The 13,502-nt window shown below is 32.9% G+C and overlaps 3 non-coding genes across 3 annotated transcripts; all 3 read right to left on the bottom strand.

The window, feature by feature from the left end:
* Positions 1-10,180: 10,180 nt before the first annotated feature.
* Trnah-gug lies at positions 10,181-10,252 on the bottom strand. The gene has a single exon. It is a non-coding gene; the product is annotated as a tRNA-His (tRNA).
* Positions 10,253-10,784: 532 nt separating this feature from the next.
* Trnah-gug lies at positions 10,785-10,856 on the bottom strand. The gene has a single exon. It is a non-coding gene; the product is annotated as a tRNA-His (tRNA).
* Positions 10,857-11,419: 563 nt separating this feature from the next.
* On the bottom strand, positions 11,420-11,491 carry Trnah-gug. Its single transcript has one exon. It is a non-coding gene; the product is annotated as a tRNA-His (tRNA).
* Between the last annotated feature and the right edge of the window lie 2,011 nt (positions 11,492-13,502).

Below are 13,502 nucleotides of genomic sequence, written 5' to 3'. Positions count from 1 at the left end.
ATACCCCAGTTAAATGGCAGGATGCAAGGGTAATATTTATACCCAAACCAGGGAAACCTAGCTATGCGACACCTAAGTCCTATCGACCGATAAGTCTTACGTCCTTCCTACTTAAAACCTTGGAACGGATAGTCGATAGCATGGTTAAAAGCAGCATACCATACAATGACCTTAAATATAAGCAGCATGCTTATGTAAAGGGACGATCGGTGGAAACCGCTTTAAATGAAGTTGTCCACTACATAGGTGAATCTTTCGATAGCAAACTGTATACACTGGCAGTATGCATTGACATCGAAGGCGCTTTCAATAACGTGCACACTGATACCCTTATCCAATCCCTAGACCAGTTTTATGTTGACCGGGTGCTCCGTAACTGGATCAACTACATGCTAAGGAACAGATGGATAAGCTGCGAGATGTACGATATAACTATCAGGAAAAAGGTATTTCGCGGTATACCACAGGGTGGCATTTTGTCACCTTTACTCTGGGTCACCACGATTAATAGCCTCCTAAGGACCCTAACCGAGAAAGGACTTAGACCTGTCTGCTATGCAGACGATGTCGTAATACTTTTAAAGGGAAAGGATCCAAATTACTTGTGTAGAAGAGCTGAGGAAGCTCTGAATACGGCCTTGAGCTGGGCTCAACCGAGAGGCCTCAATGTTAACCCGGCGAAGACGGAAATCTGTCTTTTCACAAGAAAGACAAAAATTTCTACATATACTGAACCTTGCTTCTTGGGCAAGAAGATACCGGTGACAGACAAAGTTAAGTACTTAGGTGTAATACTTGACCGGAAATTAAAATGGAGACACCACATAGAGGATAGGATCAACAAGGCACATCGGTGCTGGGCGATATGTAGGAGAATCATAGGCATGAAATGGGGTCTTAGTCCTACTATCACAAATTGGCTTTATAAAAGTGTAATTAGACCAATTCTAGCTTATGCTTCAATAATCTGGTGGACTGCTTTGGACAAAAAGTGTAATATCAAACTACTACAGGGAGTTCAGCGTACATGCTGCTTGGGTATAAGTGGTGCCATGTGTACTACTTCAACCAAGGCTCTGGAAACGTTGCTAGATATTCCACCCATTGAAACATATATAAGATATGAGGCGGCGCTTACAGCCGAACGGCTCTTTACTTTAGGCGAATTGGCCAAAAACGGTTATAGGACACGTCATCAATGTATACTGGACACATTGGAAGGTTATACACATTCATCGGACGTGCCTGATCGCATACCAGACACTGAATATGTCGGAAACTTTGAAACGCTAATCCCAGATAGAATGTCTTGGTCAAGCGGAACATTAGAGCAAATACCAGTAGGAATCCGTTGCTACACGGATGGCTCTAAATTAGGGGACAAAGTGGGTCTGGGGTTCTATATTGAAGACCCAGAAACAGAAATATACCACCGTTTACCTAATCATAACACAAGCTTCCAGGCAGAAGTACGAGCAATAACGGAATGTGTAAATTGGATTAGAATAAATATGGCGCCCACAGGGCTTAATATATTTACCGACAGCCAGAAGGCAATTTGTGCGATATCAGGTGATAGAATTAAATCTAAGACCGTATTGGATTGTAAGAAAGCTTTAACTGAATACTCTCCCAGAGGTAAGGTTCACATCATATGGGTACCAGGCCACTCGGGAGTAATCGGCAACGAAAGGGCGAATGTAATAGCTTTAAAGGGAAGGGAGCTCGATGTAGTTAACCTGACAAACGCAAAACCATTCGACGCAACAAAAGCTGAATTAAAAATATGGATGAGAGAATCCCATAAGGCCTCTTGGAATAATGAAACGGTGGGTAGAACCACAAAGATTCTATGGGGTGACCCTGATGAGAGCAAGACGAGAAATCTTCTCAAAATGAGCAAGTCTGAGGTTAGTATGATGGTACGTATTCTCAGTGGACACACAGGATTACGAGCACATCTATACAAAATTGGACGTGCGAATTCAGACGAATGTAGAGCATGTGGAGAGGACAGTGAAACTCTGGAGCACTTTCTTTGCCATTGTCAGGCATTCGTCGAAGTTAGATCCAAGTATCTTGGAAGTGATGTTATTCCGGAAATAACATTCTTAACCAACACCGATTGGAAGATTCTTAGGAATTACGTCCAGGAAACTGAGTTTCTGAACATTCAGTAAACAATTTTTTTTTTTTTTTTTTTTTCTTGAATTGGAGCGCACAACAGGCCCGATAGTGGCCTAGGTGTATTTCTTCGGATTTGATGTAGTATACATCCTCCTATCAACCTAACCTAACCTAACCTAACCTAGTTCAGTTCTAGTTCAGTTCTAGTTCAGTTCTAGTTCAGTTCAGTTCTAGTTCAGTTCTAGTTCAGTTCTAGTTCAGTTCTAGTTCAGTTCTAGTTCAGTTCTAGTTCAGTTCTAGTTCAGTTCTAGTTCAGTTCTAGTTCAGTTCTAGTTCAGTTCTAGTTCAGTTCTAGTTCAGTTCTAGTTCAGTTCTAGTTCAGTTCTAGTTCAGTTCTAGTTCAGTTCTAGTTCAGTTCTAGTTCAGTTCTAGTTCAGTTCTAGTTCAGTTCTAGTTCAGTTCTAGTTCAGTTCTAGTTCTAGTTCAGTTCTAGTTCAGTTCTAGTTCAGTTCTAGTTCAGTTCTAGTTCAGTTCTAGTTCAGTTCTAGTTCAGTTCTAGTTCAGTTCTAGTTCAGTTCTAGTTCAGTTCTAGTTCAGTTCTAGTTCAGTTCTAGTTCAGTTCTAGTTCAGTTCTAGTTCAGTTCTAGTTCAGTTCTAGTTCAGTTCTAGTTCAGTTCTAGTTCAGTTCTAGTTCAGTTCTAGTTCAGTTCTAGTTCAGTTCTAGTTCAGTTCTAGTTCAGTTCTAGTTCAGTTCTAGTTCAGTTCTAGTTCAGTTCTAGTTCAGTTCTAGTTCAGTTCTAGTTCAGTTCTAGTTCAGTTCTAGTTCAGTTCTAGTTCAGTTCTAGTTCAGTTCTAGTTCAGTTCTAGTTCAGTTCTAGTTCAGTTCTAGTTCAGTTCTAGTTCAGTTCTAGTTCAGTTCTAGTTCAGTTCTAGTTCAGTTCTAGTTCAGTTCTAGTTCAGTTCTAGTTCAGTTCTAGTTCAGTTCTAGTTCAGTTCTAGTTCAGTTCTAGTTCAGTTCTAGTTCAGTTCTAGTTCAGTTCTAGTTCAGTTCTAGTTCAGTTCTAGTTCAGTTCTAGTTCAGTTCTAGTTCAGTTCTAGTTCAGTTCTAGTTCAGTTCTAGTTCAGTTCTAGTTCAGTTCTAGTTCAGTTCTAGTTCAGTTCTAGTTCAGTTCTAGTTCAGTTCTAGTTCAGTTCTAGTTCAGTTCTAGTTCAGTTCTAGTTCAGTTCTAGTTCAGTTCTAGTTCAGTTCTAGTTCAGTTCTAGTTCTAGTTCAGTTCTAGTTCAGTTCTAGTTCAGTTCTTGTTCAGTTCTAGTTCAGTTCTAGTTCATTTCTAGTTCAGTTCTAGTTCAGTTCTAGTTCAGTTCTACTTCAGTTCTAGTTCAGTTCTAGTTCAGTTCTAGTTCAGTTCTAGTTCAGTTCTAGTTCTAGTTCAGTTCTAGTTCAGTTCTAGTTCAATTCTAGTTCAGTTCTAGTTCAATTATAGTTCAATTCTACTTCAGTTCTAGTTCAGTTTTAGTTCAATTCTAGATCAACTGTATAGAAATTTTAACATTTTGAAATTTTTCATTATTTATATTAATATAAAGCCAAATACTGAAGTAATACTTTTCCCATAACCAATATTTTCAAATGAAATCATAGTGGCGATTTTAAAATACAAAATATGTATAACGGAAGTAAATGTTTGAATTTTTTAACAAGTATTTCCCATCATCGTTATAAAGATTTAAATGTGGATACATGTCAAATACGACTAAAATTTTCCGATATAATTTACCGTGTGAGATCGAAGGCAAACTGGCTGGCTGACCATCATCACATCAAAACGTTATGAGTAAGTAGTCTGCTAGAAATGTATATATATTTTCTGTCTATCCTTATGTCTGGATTGTGGTAATCGTACAATGGTTATTTCTAAACAAACAATATGAATTTGTTCCATTAAAATAAAATTGGAAATGTGAAACAAAAAACCCACATATAAGTAAAATAAAGGTAAACGACTTGTCGTATACTAATATTACCGAAAAAAGGTTACATAGACTAAAAATCAATATTTTAAATTTTAACTCTTAAAACCAAAGAGTTTTATACGTTTAAATTAGTAAAATAACACTTTATTAAGCAAATCAAAATTGTATTTTAAATAACGTAAATGGCGTGTGTATTTTTCTTTACAGCTTTCATGGATTATTTGTATTTATCTAAAAAATTTGTCCATTTTTCACTTGCATTCATTGGGCATTTTGCAAATTTGTTTGTTGCTTACTTTTTTTTAGACTTTTTCCTGCCGTAATGCCTTTTTATGTTGTTGGTTTACCAAAGTGAGCCGCCTGCAATTTAAGTTTTCACGTTTTTTTTTCTTGTTTCCATGTAGTGGGTGTCTATATTCGATTTGTTCCTTTTGTTTTCCTTGCTGTTTTTATATGCCGTTATCATCATTTTATTTTTTGTTTTTCGATTTTATTTCATTCAGTTAAACCGCACCTTGCATATTGAGCCATAGTTTCCAAAGTCAACAAGAGGGTGCATATGTGTGGTTGGTTACTATTTTTTAATTTTTTGTTGTTGTTATTGGTTTGCACACACATGCAATGTTTGTGTTGTGCTATAAGCGAATCGAGTAATCGGCATTAGAATTAGAAAATCAAAAGTCTGTTGAAGTACATATTTGACATAGCTTTCTGCTGTAATCTTTCAGATATATATAAAATTTACCATAATTATAGTCTTCTTAATATTCCGAATTCTGATAATTAATAGTCCCAAGTTTTACTTGTACTCAGATCTGTAACATTTACAATACGAATTCACGAAATGTCCATTTTAATCTTAAACTAATTGACTCCTGAGATAATTAACTATTCGAACTCAATGACAAGTCATATGTATGTATATGCAGCTATTTACACAGATATCAGTAGTCTATAGAATAGACTACTATATGGACTAGTTAATAGATTAGTCACACAAAAGTCAATAGACATATCAATAGTCAACTACTAGTCAACAAACTAATCCTTAGACAATAAACCAATTAATAGACTTTTCAATAGTCTAGTCCATAAACCAGTCAATAGGCTAGTCTATACATCAGTCAATAGGCCAGCTCAAGGACTGTGCTAAATACTTTGACATATAATTCAGAAATTTTAATTCTAAAAATTACAATTTTGGAAAAATTTATCATCATTTCAAAAGTGCAATTTTCCATGCCTGATACAATAGTCAACATTTTAAATAGCAAAAATATATCAATATAAAAATAACATATGAAACGGGATCGGTTACGCCCATTGACATCTTTAGGGAATTCTTATAATACTATTAAATCCCTGATATCTGCTCACAAAAACTGATTAGAAGCAACTGTGACGTCTTAATTATTAATTATCTTATTTATAAGCAACATTTTACTTTATAAAAGGTTTATAAAACAAAATTTCCATACTAATTTTTTTCTACATATGAATATGAAGATGTCCTTAATTTATCCCTATAACTGGTGATAAAGAAGTATTTTAAGAATTTCAAAGTTTGAGTTAAATAAACAAACTTTACAATTTGTAACCGATTAAGGATAACAATCGTCAAATAAACTATAACACCAATATTGACCAGCCTCCACAAAACCTCCCACAAATAAATACACAACAAATTGTGCACGACATGCGAGTATGTTGTTGGTTGCACTAATTGTTACAGGCTAAAATACAAAATAACAACAAAGTTCACACACAACAAACTGGAAAGAAAATAAAAAAATATAACTATATAGAGAGGGTGAAATAACATTCACTACAATCCACAATATTTAAAGCGCATCGATATTCGGTAAACAGTGCACATACATGTTGGTTGTAGTCATCATCAGCAGCAGCAATCAGCAACAAAAAGGGGTAATAACAACTGACCAAACACACAGAAACAAGTACATATGCAAAATACCATTTACAAACACATGCATCTATATAAGCCTCACAAGGATACACAGTGTGCACCCATTGCGCTTTATTTATCCTTGATGAATATGCAAAAATATAAAACAATATTCGCAATAATATTACCAACAATACTAAAGACCGCGCGATACATATGTGGCAGGTACATGGGGCAGTAGTTAAACGAATGAAAAAAAAAAACACATTGAACATCGATAAAATGCCGCACTAACCAATAGCAAAGGATAACTGACTGTGACCAAGGACAGACAATTATACAGATGTGCCATAAAAAGCTGAGAGGAGTAGTTGGTGTTCTTTGGCTTTGGTAAATGTGCAAGTGAATAAAAATCGGCATCGGCAAAACAAGCATCGATGCAGCATAAAATTAAGGCAAGGAACATGATTTTTTGGTGAGCTAACGCCCATAGTTACCCAGAGTAAGAAAAAATAACCAACATGTACAAAGATACGTATGTATATATGTGGTGGAGCAATCATTAATTACTGCAACAACCCACCAATACCATTATAAAAACACATACACCTACATACAAATAACTACAAAACAGCACACATCCTTATGAGTATTGGCAACTGTTTTTTTTTTACTATAGAAAAAAAGTTTTATATTTCATTTTTTCTCATACAATTTCCATTGAATGCAAAAGTTTCTATAAATGATAAAAAAGTGGCACAAGAAAAAAATTGTATATCAATGTTGTGTTTTTTATATCCACTTTTTTTATTTGCGCACAGCAGTTTTTCTATATAAAATTTCGTCCTTTTACTCACATGTTCATCAATGCTAAAATCTATATCAAAGGCATTTGTTACGTTCTATTAGGAGTGGGGTAAGAAGTTTTCCGAACTTAATAATATTGATAATGAAAAAATTGTCGTCTACATATTCTATATATATACACATGTATGCAATTTTATATACTTGCTTTTAACGGTTTATGAGTATGTAGATATGTTTGAGATCTAACAATGGATCTGTGTATATCTTTCCTTGTATATATTATATTTTTCCAATACAATTTTTTTATATCTTTGTTTATAGGGAATTTTTTCGTTGATAATAATAAATATGTGTGTAGGAAAAAATAAACAAACTATAAATGAAGCTACATGGTTATGGAATGACACACTAGAGGCATAGTAGCAGCAGGAGTCTGCAATACATGGAGATATTCATAGGAATTATTTAGAGGGGCCTTTTCCAATATCTTTGAAGTACAATATGTATAGTGATCGCCAAGTGCCTAAAATGACGCTAGTAGTTCCTAGTATCTTTATAAATAAAAAATTAATTTGTTTGCTTGTTTGGACTTTATAGAGAGTTCAACGACTGGACAGAATTTTCCGAAATTATCAAAGAGTCTTTCTGTATGTCTGCACGGAATTATAGACTAATTTTTACTTAAAAATTTTAAGTGAGCGTCATGCCACGCCCACCTATTATACATGTATTAATAGTAGCATATCTCAGAATCTGCAAGAGATAGAGTAGGCGTGACGCCTCCCATATAAAGAAAATCTTAAATTAGTATTTCTAACATTTGAATTAAGTACATCTGGTAAACTATAAGAGCTAAAATCTTCAAATGCACGATGAACTGTGACATCTATATGGACATTTGGGTAATAAATTGTCGGACTTTCAGTAGGAGCTTGGCACCTCCCATATGAATTAAATATAAAACTTCGTATATCTGGGAAACTGTTAAAGCTTGAATCATCAAAAGTCGCAAATTGGATTTTTATTTATATAGTTTTTAGGGTAGCAAAGCACATTGGGTATGGCTAGTTTAGAAATAAATACTTTAAATCTCTAAGTGATTAAAGTTTTGCTTAACTTCTGAAAACTAAAAAGTCTATCTATCTATCTATCTATCTATCTATCTATCTATCTATCTATCTATCTATCTATCTATCTATCTATCTATCTATCTATCTATCTATCTATCTATCTATCTATCTATCTATCTATCTATCTATCTATCTATCTATCTATCTATCTATCTATCTATCTATCTATCTATCTATCTATCTATCTATCTATCTATCTATCTATCTATCTATCTATCTATCTATCTATCTATCTATCTATCTATCTATCTATCTATCTATCTATCTATCTATCTATCTATCTATCTATCTATCTATCTATCTATCTATCTATCTATCTATCTATCTATCTATCTATCTATCTATCTATCTATCTATCTATCTATCTATCTATCTATCTATCTATCTATCTATCTATCTATCTATCTATCTATCTATCTATCTATCTATCTATCTATCTATCTCATACATCAGGACATCATTATTTATATAAGGGCCCCTATAAACCGATGCCCTCAATATACACAAATACTTCAATACCTCACTGACCATTAAACAAGTCTTTCAATGATGGTTAACAAAATTTTCTTAGAAGTGGTACAGGATGTGAAATGGTTTTATAGCAAATATCGCGCTTGATTTGTTTTCTGTGTTTAATTTTTTCCACGTTAAATACAATTTTTTAACATAGTTTTTTTTCTCTTTTCAACGGCAAAATAATTGAATTGGAATATATTCAGTTAGAGATACAAGAGGGAAAAATTAATACATCTACGTGAATGTTGGAGAAAAACAAAATATTATTAAAACTAAGCAAAGGAAATATTTTATGGCTTTTAAAAAGGAAATTCTAATTAAACAGGACACATCATATTCATCTATTGCTATAGACAACGACATATGTACATATAAAAAAATTTCATGTTAGAATAAAGCAGCACAACTCTTTTATAGACTGATAAAAAAATTACATTGCAAAACGTACATATTTTGCGCTTTGTAACTCAAAGTTTTTTCTAATTTATATAAAAAAAAACTTATTTCCACTTTGTAAATATATAACGTTATCAGATTTTGTAAAAAAAACTAGAATAAAAACTTCTAAGCCCTTTGTAACATTTTAAAAATCAACCAGCAGAAGAAGAAAAAAATCTTATTATATCATTGAAAGAATAAAATCATTCCGTTTGACAAATTAATTCAATTAATTATTGGTTTAATGCAATGAAGAACTCATTTTTTTAAATTTTGTTTACAATTTATTAATTTTGCTGAACGTTAAAGCATGTATAATGAAAATTTATATCGAACTGATTTCCGCCATATTGTAGATTCTTTTACACAAATCTTCGGTCACATTTTTGTAAAACGGTTACGGAATCGATTCGATTGGCTATAAGAGGTCTATTATTAACATTGTATCAGTAGAAAATACGGGAGGAACTAGAGACCTGAAATATTCTACAAATATAACTTATAGATTCAAATAGTTTCATATTGAAAATGGGTAATATTAATCTACGATTTCACCTAACCTCCCGGAATATTTTTTAAAAAGTCTACTAGTTATACTGGCTTAAAAATACAATTATTTTGATGCGCCAAACACTTGTGTCATATTAAGCTCTTAAGTCTTCTAAGTTTTATAAGGATCGGTAAATAATTGACCGTAACCCTCGTATTATGACCCCTTCAGATAATGACTTTATCATCATTATAGCAATAAAAATCGACATAAGTAAATTTTATAGGAACCAAATCCTCTCTACCAAATTTTATAAGGATCGGTTCCAAAAGTCTTCAAAATGTAATTGGCTAAATATCTTTATTTCTAATTGATTCATTACCGGTTCATTCATTAAAAGTGATTGTTTTCCCAATATTTTCCCCACGTAACTATTATAGATCTATTCTCATTGAAATGTCCTAAAATTATTTCTAAACTTAAAAAATTCCAGAACATAAATGGCCAATTTCATGTCAAGTGACCCAAGTGAAGAAATAGCAATCTGAACTCCTTTGAACAACTGTTGCTAGGACCAGGTAGGTAATTTGAATAAAACCCTGTGAGATCAAAATGTCCAACTTCGACCCCCTTTAACTCTGGCAGTTCTTGGCCTACTATCCTATAGTACTAGCATTGGTGCAAATTTCATCGAAATCGGAAGACATCGATTTTTACTTGACACGAAATTACCCAAATATATAAAATAAAAAAAACAAAAAACCTTCATCCGTGACAATGCTTTTTACACATTGCCGTGACCAGGATTCGAACCTGGGTTACTACGGCCACAACGTAGGGTCCTAACCACTAGACGATCACGGCTATCGAAGGTATGTTTACACCGGGTGTTAATAATACACAAACGCTAGCTACACACAACAAAACGTGCATAAGCAAACAGTAGCAAGTACAAACTTTTATAGAAAAGCACACACTAAAGTTTAGTGACTAAACATGCAAGTAGACAAATTAAAGCTTTTTCGCTATTACAAGAAATACAGCTTTTAGCTTTTTCATAAGTGTGTATGTATGTCAGTCTGGCGTACAAATGTTTGAATATTTTTAAAATTATCAAGAAATTTATTGCGTAACTTATAATTTTACATTATATCATTTTTAATGTCAATGACAAATTTGTGATTAAAATGTGTACACTGAAAGAAATTTAATTGTAGTATTAGAGATAAATTACTAAAGACATAGATTAATAAATATGTTTATATGTTTGAAAGATATGTTTAATTATAAATTTTGTATGAAATTGTATGCTTCGAGGAAACAAATTTTATTTTGTGATAAATTAAATAATTATTTAAAAAAAGATGCTCCCTCCGTGACAATGCTTTTTACACATTGCCGTGACCAGGATTCGAACCTGGGTTACTACGGCCACAACGTAGGGTCCTAACCACTAGACGATCACGGCTATTGGAAGCTTGTCCACGATTCCAACTAATTTAGCAGTTGGGAAAGTTGATTTGAAATTAGATTAATTAATTAGTTAAGATTAATTATTGTAAACAAAATTATATAGCAGAGATGGAAATTTAGTTTACACTCATTTTTCACTCATAATATCCACAACTTAGAATTAATAGGGTCAAGTCATTTCATCAAATATTTGATAGGTGTGAATATAGCTTAAGAGGTTAAAATGCTAAAAATTGCATTTTAACTCATTGTTAATATGCACGGTGATGATATTGGAGGCAAGTACTTACCACGCTCACTTACGAAAGCGGTTTAGTTAAGTACTTACTATGATCGCCTGCTAAAAAGGTCCACTGGGTACATATTTTTTCGTTTCTGTAAAAAAAAACTTAGAATTAATAATTCGACGGTATGTTGAGTAGGTACAAGTCATTGCCATGTTTTTGCTGAGCATATTTTCTCAATAAAATTAGAAAAAAATTTTATCTGATTCTAATCTGTTTAAATATTTGTTACAAAAAAAACACACCTTCTTTCCGTGACAATGTTATTACACATTGCCGTGACCAGGATTCGAACCTGGGTTACTACGGCCACAACGTAGGGTCCTAACCACTAGACGATCACGGCTATCGAAGGCTTGCGTTGGTGGGGGACAAAAAGCAGTTACGTGCTCTGACTATAAATGTAATACACATTTTTAAATATTAGTCAACAATTTTATTGTTGCTATATAATAAATATTTATAATAAATAGCAATAACAAAATGTATAATTTTCGCTTTCTTTATTAAAAACCAGCTCAACGAAATCATTAAATAAACACTTATTTCCATAGTACTTAGAATTCTGGGAATTGAAAATTTTATAATTTCTTGGAAAAAATGTTGTTTTCATTAAATGCATGCATATTATTTATTTGCTTGAAATTTATAAAAATTATTTAAATTATGCAACGAACAAAAATCAGTAATTTCTGAAAAGACACGAATATCCAAATTTTTTTTAATTGTAGGGTTTTAATATACATTCATACCTAGGTATTGAGTGTAAAAGTCGGACGTTTTCAACTAGCACAACTACATATATATTATAATTGTCAAATATTTTACATTCGATTTTGTCATACTTTGTTTAACACATTAATTTTACAATCTGTATCTGTCTATTCTGGGTTCTTAAACAATTTTAAGACTATCTAGCTATATCTGCTTGTTACAGGTAGTCGTAGTATAGATCTGGAAAGTGAATTTCTTAAACAATAATCCCTGTTGATCAAAAATATTCGATATTAAAGATGGGACAAATCGGTCTACTTTAAGAACAAATAAAAATAGTGATCCCGGGAAAAAGAGGTGCTACCATATTGAAGATGGGACAAATCGGTCTACTTTTAGAACAAATAAAAATAGTGATCCCAGGAAAAAGATTTGCTACCAATATCTCTAGTCTGCCGGAACTATAAACTGAGGATGGTCATATGTATTCTCGGTCTGTCCTTGGAATAATTTGATATGGAGTCGAACTAGTATCACGGCAAGCGTAGCCCATAGATCAGAGTTTCAAACTTTATCTCGTACCGGTTATTGAAGAGGTCCCTTCTGAGTAAACTTGTTTTGTAAATCTGCAAAAATTTACTATCAAGATTTACTTTTATAACATTGAAATTTTAGAAAGTCCATTAATAATTAATTATATTTTCATCAAAATACCCTTTTCAATTTTTCCTCCAAGTTAATGAATAATTTTCCAAAAATTTCAACTTTTTATACCCTACACCACTATAGTGGGGAGGGTATTATACGTTTGTGCTGATGTTTGTAACACACACAAATATTGGTCCTACACCCACCTTAAAGTATACCGATCGACTCAGAATCACTTTGAGTCGATTAAGACATGTCCGTCCGTCTGTCCGGCTGGCTGTCCATGTAAACCTTGTGCGCAAGGTACAGGCCGCAATTTTCAAGATAATTTGATGAAATTTGTACCAAGCATGTTTTTTGGCAAATAGTTGAAATCGGTCCATTATTTCACCTAGCCCCCATACAACCGTACCTCCCGATTTGGGATTTTTATGCCGTAATTACGTCAAATATACTATTACCTGTCTAAGAATTGGCACAAATAAGTTTTATATAAGTATAAATGAAACTGCAGATTTTCGTAATGATCGGCTCTAATTTGACCCTAGCCCCCATACAAACCCCCCTTCCAAAAATGTCTTAAACGTCTAAAATTGACTTGTAACCATTTGTATCGCAATGAAACTCAACATAACTAACTACATATTATTTAAAAATATATCCCTTTCCCAAATTTAATGAGGATCGGCCCATGTTTGACCTATACTCCTATATAAAGCCTCATTTAGAAAATTTGTTTTTTATCAATAAATTGCTTAAATACTTTAAAATAAAAATTTTTTTAAATATACTCATGGTGTAGGGTATTATATGGTCGGCCATGACCGACTATATTTTCCTACTTGTTTTAAATAGAATATAATCATGTTATGAATACATGACCCATACTACGATTTAGATTTAATTAGATAGAAAAACTACCAGCATGAAATGTTAAATACAAACAGTTGGCAATACTGAAATATAACATACTCTACATTAGTTATAAACAATCT

The sequence above is a fragment of the Lucilia sericata genome, unplaced genomic scaffold, assembly GCF_015586225.1.
Source record: "Lucilia sericata isolate MDLA Ls3-8-SP2 unplaced genomic scaffold, ASM1558622v1 Contig000282F_arrow, whole genome shotgun sequence".
Classification (NCBI taxonomy): Eukaryota; Metazoa; Arthropoda; class Insecta; order Diptera; family Calliphoridae; genus Lucilia; species Lucilia sericata.
Note: the sequence above shows the minus strand (reverse complement) of the source record. Positions and strands in the feature narration are given on the sequence as shown.